Below are 10095 nucleotides of genomic sequence, written 5' to 3' on the forward strand. Positions count from 1 at the left end.
GTATAGATTTCGTATTCTCTGTATTTATATTTCCTTCCTTTCCCCTTGTTTGAAAATACACAACGAAATATTTGAGAGCTCTTACCATCGATTTTATAATCTTGTTCTACATCAGTCCTTCCACCAGCAAAAACACCCGACCTCGAGTTATAATTAGGATATAAAGGAACACTGTCATGAAAAGCATATAGATTCGCCACATTAGAAGCCTTTGAAATAACCATCTCCCTTGGTACTTGGTAGTTGGTATGCCTGTTACCGGGTAAGATTCTCGGTTCTTGCCATGCTCAATTGGTACGGTAAACGCCCCCAAGGGATATTAGTAAGCGCTTGCTGGTAAATGTTCAGTAAACAACCCCTAAGTGTCTTAGGTGTAGGCCAATCATGGAAAACTTCTATTTTCTCTTGATCGACTAAAATACCATCCGAGCTTAGAAGATATCCAAAAAACTTTATCTTTTATGTCACCTAGCTAAACTTATTCAGATCGACAAATAATTTATTTTCACCCAAAACTTCCAACACTTCCTTCTAACGTTCTACATGATCCCAATCAACCACATGTATTTCTTTTGCCATCTTAATTTCATCACTTGATTTCTTCTTCTAAATCATTCTCTGACTTCTCCAATGATGATAAGGATTGATTTTCTGCCACAACTCACTTTATTCAAGCAACTTCTCCTTTATTTGGAACCATTGCATTTTTTTCCTCACTCCAATCGAAGATATAAATGTTTTGTGTTATACGTAGTATGCACATCGAATTGCCAAGGTCTTCCCAATGAAACATGACCGACATCCATCTTGATTACACCACAAAGCACTTCATCTTTGTGATTATCACAATCGAAGTTGGAACTCTACAAATCTCTATGACGTTTGATGCAGTACCGAACCAAGTTTCTTCTCAATTATGCCCAATCAATTCTAGGCCTACCACTTGGAAAGTCTATTTGAGACTGCCCAAGGCCCATAAAGGGAAATAGGAATTTTGAGATGATATAATAAGGAGGTTTGGCGTGTGGTGGAGGCATGCAGAAAATAACCAATCAGTTAGGCTCTTAGCAACTGCTTTGAGAAGGGAATTCTTCCATGGGATCCTTCTGTGGATTTTGAGTCTGTATCGTCTTCTTCCTTTCTTCCGTATTGTAATCTTTCAGTTTTTCTCAATTAATTCTAGTTGCTTACATAATCATTCTATTACGTAACATCGTTCATCTTTTGGCCCTTAAGAATTTACACGATTGTATAAGGATTTAGGTGTTTTTCTGTCTTCAATTTCAGATGCTTCACCAAGTTTTTGGCCACAATTTTTACAGCTTCCACCATTTACGATTAGATCACATACTCTTAACTTAACATGCAAATTTCTTTAAAAATCTTATTTCTCTGCAAGAAATCCTCCGGATTCATTGAACACATGACATGTTGAATAACACAATTAACCCTATCTCCTTTTTCAACTATCTCCGCACCTTCTAAATCTCACAAAGTTTCTTCTTTATTACCATGTTCAAGCTCTTCGTCATCTTCCACAGTCCACATCCATCAGATTCATATCAGGACACACATTGGAATGTGGCCAAGCTGGTTGCATCTATAACATTTAATTCCTTCCATAGTTGTTAAAAGTGTGCCTAAGGCGCGCCTGGGCTCTAAGGCTCAAGGTCTTGGGCTTTTTTCAAGTCGAGGCTCAACGTATTCATGAGGCTCACTAAGGCACTGCTCCTCAACTAAGGCGCCTTGTGGGCCTAGGCGCGCCTCATAAAGAGTTACTAAATACCTAGTTAGATCCTAAGATGAAATTAGTTTTATCATCTCCTATACTTTTTAGAAAAATGAGTTATCAAATAGATGACATAAGTCAAACCCTAATATCAAATACCCATTCCTTAGAACTTCAAGCCTCCTTCTCTATAAATACTCGAACTTTAAAATTTCTCCTTCACGACTCACACTTTAAACCCTTTCTGGCCTCTATTGAAGTTCTGTGGGTTGCTGCATTGGAGGCTTGTACTTGCTGCATATTTGAGTTGTGTGTAACTGTCTGTGTGCGTGTGTGTGTGTGTGTATTGATAAGATGCACCTCGCATTCTTGAGGCCCATGCCTCACATCTGTGCCTCGAGCCTAGGCCTCAGGACTCCTTTGCGCCTAAGTGCGCCTTGAGCCTTTAACAACTTTGATCCCTCCTATGTTTGCATAGGGATTGGTCGAGTTTTGAGGGGCATGTGTGGCAAGGGCCCTTTGAGGTTTTGGCTTATTAGGGTCCAGATTGTGACGGAATTTACTCTTGATGACAACATTGTTAGAGGATTCAGAAACATCTCTCTTGTAGTTTGAAAATGTGTTTGATGACTTCTCCATCTATTCCGCCTTTAACGCCAGATGGTGTGCCTCATCTAATGTCCTTACTACTTGTAACCCACTTTTATTCCGAATCGTAGGTTTAGACTACTTAACTATCTCTGGAAATTTGTTTCACATCAGTCTCATCCAAGTCATTTTGAACCGATAATATGTACCACCTTTGTCACATTTTGTATACCTGGAAAACAATCATGGTAACTCTAAAATATGAATTTCTCATAATCTAATTTGGTGGTAAGAAATGATTCCGCATCATTTGCCTTTCCTTTATGCCAGCTGTTGATTTGTAATTTCTCCCACCAAACAGCAACTCCACTCATTTAGGCCACTTCAGTACTAATCCCGAAGAAATGTTGCGACTTTTGAAATCCTGTTGAGGAATTCTTCAATTTGTAATTTTCCATGGAAGGGGTTAATCAAATTTCCATAAACACGATCAATATGTTCTAAATGATACTTGGATGATTAAATCAGTGATATATTTATGAGCACTCTAATTCACCCATCAGTGCGATCAATCTGGCATACAACAAGACCATGGTCTGATACCATAATGTTGAATAATTCTACATAAACTTAATCCAAGATCACTGTGTTATCATGTCATACATATGCTATTGATGATCAGATCAAGTGGAATGAAAAAAATACTTGTAGGGAGATTGCTTTAAATTGTCCCACTTGCTAAAGCCATTATGCTGATGATTAGGAGTCGATCAATTCCACTTATGTCTCTGGATTTATCGATGATCAAGTTATGTTCTTGAATCTTTTCTCTTGGCTCTGATGACATCGGAAATAGTTAAGAAGGCATAGAGGGAATATGAAATTAAACTATCCCTTTAATAATTAATAAACGAGGGTAAAATCATCCATCAAGATATTACTAATGCCCATCATCCAATTGGTAAACGCTCGTAAGTAGGGATTAGAATCGTATTATTACCGAACCCACTGCTAAATTAACACAAGATGTAAATGCCAAATAACAGGTATTTGTAACAGTACAGTATGGCATGAACTTAAAATCTCTGTTTTGTTTAACCACTACTTTTTTTATTTAAATTTTTGGCACATTATTTTCATTTTCTATTTCCAAAATGAATGAAACAATGGATATTTGAAGTCAGATATGCTTGATTGATGGAAAATAAATCATTACTTTATTCAAATCTAAAGCCTAAGCATGTCGTATATTGATTTTTCATTTGAGATCCATATGAATTTTATTGAGTTCAATAAATTATATCGACTTTCAGACAAAAAGATTCAACCATTTCATGTTCCTACCAATGAGTTGTAACGATTTATAGCTAGAGATGATGAAAGTTTTTCTTTGTATTTGAAAGTTTAGCAAATGGCCTTGTTTCTTGGAACAGATGGACTATATAATAATAAGGTAATGTCTTCAATCAGCCAGTGCAACACATCCTTGTAATTTTCACTCTATAAGCGTGTTTTTAGCATATATATTCTTATCTGTCTGTCCAGTGTAATGTGTGCTAACCTCTAACTCAGTTTTTTTTTACTTTCTTTATTTTACAGTTTTATGATGCTTATAGTGTCGCAGGTTAAAATGGCAATCTTTTCGGACACCTTTAGAGTTTACTTTAAGTATTTCTCGTGATTCACTTTCTACAGATTAGTGTTCTCAAGAAACCCCAACTGATTTTCGTAGCTCAGATGTGGCATTTGGACGTCCAAGCATGCAAATAAGAACAAGTAATGCAGATGGTTTCAGGATTAGTGTTTCAAGCACGCCTAGTTGTTCAAGTCATAATTCTGGACCTGATGACATAGAATCATTAGGAGATGTGTATCTTTGGGGAGAGGTTTATTGTGACGGGACTTGTGGCGATGGATCTGCAAATGGTTTCCCATCAAAAACTGATTTTCTAATTCCTAAGCCATTAGAGTCAAATGTAGTTATAGATGTCCAGCAAATTGCTTGTGGTGTTCGACATTTTGCTCTTGTCACAAGGCAAGGTGAGATTTTCACTTGTGGAGAGGAATCTGGTGGTAGGCTTGGTCATGGAATTGACCGAGACTTTGGTCGCCCTCGCCTTGTAGAATTTCTAGCGGTCACCAATGTTGACTCTGTTGCGTGTGGGGAGTATCATACATGTGCTGTATCTACGGCTGGTGATTTATATACATGGGGAGATGGGTCCCACAATGCTGGACTTCTTGGTCACGGCACTGAGGTCAGCCACTGGATTCCAAAAAGAGTTTCCGGACCTTTGGAAGGACTTCAAGTTCTTTCAGTTGCTTGTGGCAATTGGCATTCGGCATTGTCAACCGTTGATGGAAGGCTATTTACGTTTGGTGATGGCACTTTTGGTGCTTTGGGACATGGAGATCGAGAGAGTGTTCGATTCCCAAAAGAGGTTACATCTTTAACCGGACTAAAAACTATTAAAGTTGCATGTGGAATATGGCACACTGCAGCAATCATAGAGATCACAAATCCGCAAAGTGGACACTCTATGGCCAAAAAGCTATTCACCTGGGGAGATGGAGATAAATATCGTTTGGGTCATGGAAACAAGGAAACGTTTACAGAACCCACCTGTGTTGCAGCTCTCATTGATTATAATTTCCATCAATTAGCATGTGGACATACAATGACCGTGGCCCTTACAACATCAGGTCATGTCTTTACTATGGGCAGTCCTGCCCACGGTCAGCTGGGTAATCCACATGCTGATGGAAAATCGCCTTGCATGGTACAAGATAAGTTGGTAGGCGAGTTTGTCGAAGAAATTGCATGTGGGGCCTACCATGTTGCTGTTTTGACATCACGAAGTGAAGTATATACTTGGGGAATGGGTGCAAATGGGAGATTAGGACATGGGGACATGGATGATCGGATCACCCCAACTTTGGTTGAAGCGTTTAAAGATAGGCTTGTGAAAGGTTTATCATGTGGTGCAAGTTATACGGCCAGCATATGTGTTCATAAGTGGGTATCTGGAGCAGACCAATCAGTTTGTTCTGGTTGTAGACAAGCATTTGGTTTTACCAGAAAGAGACATAATTGCTATAATTGTGGGCTTGTCCACTGTCATGGTTGTAGTTCCCGAAAGGCTCTGAAAGCAGCACTGGCTCCAACTCCAGGAAAGCCACATCGTGTTTGTGACTCTTGCTATGTAAAACTTAAGAAGGCTGCTGAGTCCGGGAATAATAATAATAATAATGTTTCTGCTTTCAATAGGAGGCTTAGTTCTCAACTCCCCATGGATGGTAGTAGGTTAGACAGACATGGGAGGACTTCGAGGATTCTGATCTCCCCCATCATGGAACCAGTTAAGTACCATGAGGTGAAGTCAGGGAGGTATGGATCAAAATCTGATTCTTATTCTATAGTAAGAGCTTCACAAGTTCCGGCATTTCAGAATTTGAAGGATGTTGCATTTCCAAGTTCACTCAGTGCTCTTCATAATTCTGTGAGACCTGGTGCAGCCAATCAACAGTTTCCACCACATCCACAGCCTCAGAGACTTGCTTCTCCTTGTGCAAGAAGACCTAGTTCTCCAAGATCTGGTACTCCTATCTTCTCAAGGGGTATGATTGATGGTCTTAACAAGTCAAATGACCTTTTGAACCAAGAAGTGTCCAGATTGCAAAACCAAGTACTATTTCTTTTTTTACTAACATTTCCTTGTTTGTGTTTGTATGGTTGAATGAGATTGTAACGGTTGCTATGTTTGACAAACTAGTTGATAAGTTGATTCTTGATCGATAAGCTGGCCGCTAGAAACCAGCCATGCTTGGTAAAGCTAGCTAATAAGTTAGTTGACAATGTAAAATGACATAAAGGGTGCGTTTGGAACGCAGGCGAGACTGGACGGTATAGGATTGAATAGGACTAGACAGGACAGAATAGTGAAAATTTGTGCAAGGTTTTAATTTGAAATTAGTAGTTTACTAATTTAACAATTTTGCAGCATCTTCATGATTTTTGTTCCACCTATTTTAGTGCATTTTTGTCCCACCTTAGTTTTGACATGTCTCGTTTTAAATGTCGCACCAAACACGAGTGAACAAATTTTTAATTAGTTTCGTTCTGTCTTGTCCAGCATACCAACCGTACTCAAAAGGGCATGTTGAAAAATCACTCAGTTCTAACATAAAAGGTGCGTTTGGAATGCAGGCAAGACTGGACGGTATAGGATTGAACAGGACTGGACTGGACAGAATAGTGAAAATTTGTGCAAGGTTTTAAGGTTTTAATTTGAAATTAGTAGTTTACTAATTTAACAATTTTGCAGCATCTTCATGATTTTTGTTCCACCTATTTTAGTGCATTTTTGTCCCACCTTAGTTTTGACATGTCTCGTTTTAAATGTCGCACCAAACACGAGTGAACAAATTTTTAATTAGTTTCGTTCTGTCGTGTCCAGCATACCAACCGTACTCAAAAGGGCATGTTGAAAAAATCACTCAGTTCTAACATAAGGGACATAATTGGAAAAAAGTGGAAAAAAAAACCCTCTGGAGCTTCTTGGAAAGCGAAGTAGCTATTCAAAAAGCCAGTTGGTTGCTTATAAAACATAGCTTTTTCTATAAACTCAAAAAAAATAAACTAGCTTATTGTTGCCAAACATGACCCATCTACCTGTTTGTGAGAAATAATACCTCACTTATGTTACATGGTAGGTGAAAATCTTGAAGCAAAAGAGTGATAAGCAAGATGCAGCTATACGAAAACTGCGGAATAATGCTAAACAAGCTGAGTCGTTAGCTGCAGAGAAAACTGCCAAATGTAATGTTGCTGTGGATGTCTTCAAATGCATCATATCTCAGGTACTGCTATATCCTATCTATTTTCACTTTTTTGCCTCTTTGTGAACCACCCCTTTTTTTCTTCCTCTGGCAACATGGGGGAGAAAAGAAAGCGATCACTTATTTTCAGTTGTCTCTAGTTTAAACAAATCAGAGTTCAAGTCTTCATTTCCTTATTGTTTGTCGCAAAAGGCTAGAATTGCACTTGTCAAGAATTACTTGTATGGAGGTATATGAAGCTTCTTTCAGTTCTTAAAATAATCTACTGCAATCTGTGCCTGCCCATAAAATGAGAAAATAAATGCTCCGAGTTGCATTTTTTTTAAACAAACCGCCTGCTTCAACTGGTTTCAGTGGTTAAAGAAGGAAGAATATGATAATAAAATGGATTCTAGTTTTTATTAACGTTCTAGCCATGTTAGCCTTGTTATACCTACTTTACCGTGATATAAGACCTTAACTGGCAGTTTGTTGTGCATCAAGTTCTTTTCAGTTTAAAAAAGTGCATGCATATGATATGGCGATAATGTTTATACACAAACCTAAACATATATCCTACCTTATGCTGCCCAATAAAGATTAACAGTTAACCACAAGGAATGTGGCGTAGTGATTGAGGTCCTGGGGATGTGGTGGAATATCCCCTCTGCCCAGGGTTCGAGTACACAACAATTGTGGCAATTGAGTTTATCAGGGCTGATTTCTTGCAGTCACAATTTGGTGGAATTAGTCGAGATAGCCTGGGACACCTTTCCCAAAAAATAAAAGATTAACTTTTCTAGGGAAATTCGCAAACTTTAATTGCCCACATAAATAATAATTGAAAATGAAATGATATTCTGTTCCTTTATAAATCTTATACAGATTTAGATGTGCAATCATATTGTTGTGGATGGGTAAACTGATGCTAGCCTCATATCATGCTTTCAACTCATAACATTAGTTGCTCCAAGGTTCACCATTCTCCCTTCCACAAAAGAGGATACAAATACAATGTCACTTTGAAGGGCATGCTAACTTCTGATATCAGAAACATATTTTGTTAAAGCACATTTACACTTTTCAAAATTTTGTTAAGAATGCATATTGTATCTTGTGTAACAAAAGAGTTCATTTGATCTCAAAGTCAAATAGTACCATGTTTAGTTAAATCAGGAGATTTATTAAAGAAGGTCGTAATGAGCTTGCTATTTTACTGCTTTTTATCAGTTAAACGAATTGACAGAAAAGCTGCCTCCTGAAATCTCCAATGATGAAACCTTCAAAGCCTTGATTGATGAAGTCAATTGCTATGTCAACACCTATGGAAATGACAGACCTCCAAGTTGTTCTCCCTTGCAATCAGATCAGCCTGACGAAAATTCTTCGTCTAGTGAAGTCACAAGAAAGAAATATCACAAGATTACTGAAAATGAAGATGCTAATGAGGGAAATAAGTCGACACAGGAGGTTGATGGGGTGGGAGATACGTCACAAATTGTCGACGGATCCCAAGATGCATCACAAAGTAGTGGTGTTGCACCACCGGAGACTAATGAATCTTCTGCTACTACCACTGAGGGTCAAAGTCAGAAAAGCATAGAAGGTAGCTCCGGAATAAACAAACATCGAAGGAAAGAGGGAGTGAAAGAAGTGATTGAACAATTCGAACCTGGTGTTTATGTAACCCTGCTCCAACTTTCAGATGGTACCAAAATATTCAAGCGAGTTAGATTCAGGTACTTCCAACAATTCTCACTCAGATCTTTTCATGTTCTTTCTTTTTGAGTATTGGAGTTTTTCTTATATCTTTTCACGAGTCTGTTGTGTGCGAATACTTGTGTCTGTGTCACTTGCATCTGGCCGCTCTACACATATAAACCATTACAATCAACTATGCTTTATTGGATGCCAAATATGTCTAAATGTCTTAATAGATCGCTTTATAAGACTTGCATTTAGAGGAAACAATTGTGCTTCGTGTGTAAAGGTGTTACAGTAAGTTAGTAATAATGTTTTTTAGAACACTTTTGAAATAAAGCTTCCTATTTGTCTTTTTATGTGACATTATTGAAAAAGTGTCGTGTAAAATAGCTAATAGAAGACTTGTTAGAATGTCCAAATACGTTCTAATATCCCATTGTAACACCGTTATATATGGGATGCACAACTGTTTGGTCCTGTAAAGCAGTCGATTAGGCCATTTAGAATATTTGACGTTCTATAAAATTGATTTTGTTGTAATGAACATATGTTATCCTTGCTCGGTACCTCTATATTATCCTAAGAAAGCTTCAATCACTCGAGTACATATAGATAGACAGAATCTGATCTAGTGTGAAATTAGGCTCTCTTTGTGTGAAGTTTTTCTCTTAATTAATCCAAATTGTCGCCAATATATATTCGTGCAGTAGAAGAAGGTTTGCAGAGCAGCAGGCAGAAGAATGGTGGAAGGAAAACAAGGAGAGGCTGCTTAAAAGGTATAGTCAGGCAAAGCCACGCAGCGCTAAAAGTGCACCGCCTGCAGCTCCACCACCATCTACTTAATTAGCTCGGTTTTGTTCTCTTAGGCACCATGCAAGGATAACAATCTTCCTAGCGAATGCTATCTCCTATAAGCATATACATAAATTAGGTTCTCATAATAGATTAGAGGGTTCACTTTTTTCAAGTTGGGAGACCTGGTGCATGTATAAGGCTCATCTGCAATTTGAAAATTAGAAGTTCATGGTTTCCTGAGGGCTGGTTCGATTCTCCTATGGGCCACTGACGATTTTCATGGTCGTTATCTTCAAGCCCCATGGGATTGGTACAAGCTGGTCCGGATATCCATGGCATCACTTTTTTCAAGTTGGTCGTAGAAATGAGACCTGGTGCATCAAGGTTCGTCTGCGATCTTAAAATTTTAGTTTCATTAGAAGTTAACTTATGGACTGATTTTCTGAAAAAGAAGGAGGTGA

The 10095-nt window shown here is 38.2% G+C and overlaps 1 pseudogene; it reads left to right on the forward strand.

The window, feature by feature from the left end:
* The first annotated feature begins 3728 nt into the window (after positions 1-3728).
* Positions 3729-9682, forward strand: LOC112504481 (annotated as a pseudogene).
* Positions 9683-10095: the final 413 nt, after the last annotated feature.

Source organism: Cynara cardunculus, unplaced genomic scaffold (assembly GCF_001531365.2).
Source record: "Cynara cardunculus var. scolymus isolate 2C unplaced genomic scaffold, CcrdV1 Un_Scaffold_5723, whole genome shotgun sequence".
NCBI classification, from domain to species: Eukaryota; Viridiplantae; Streptophyta; class Magnoliopsida; order Asterales; family Asteraceae; genus Cynara; species Cynara cardunculus.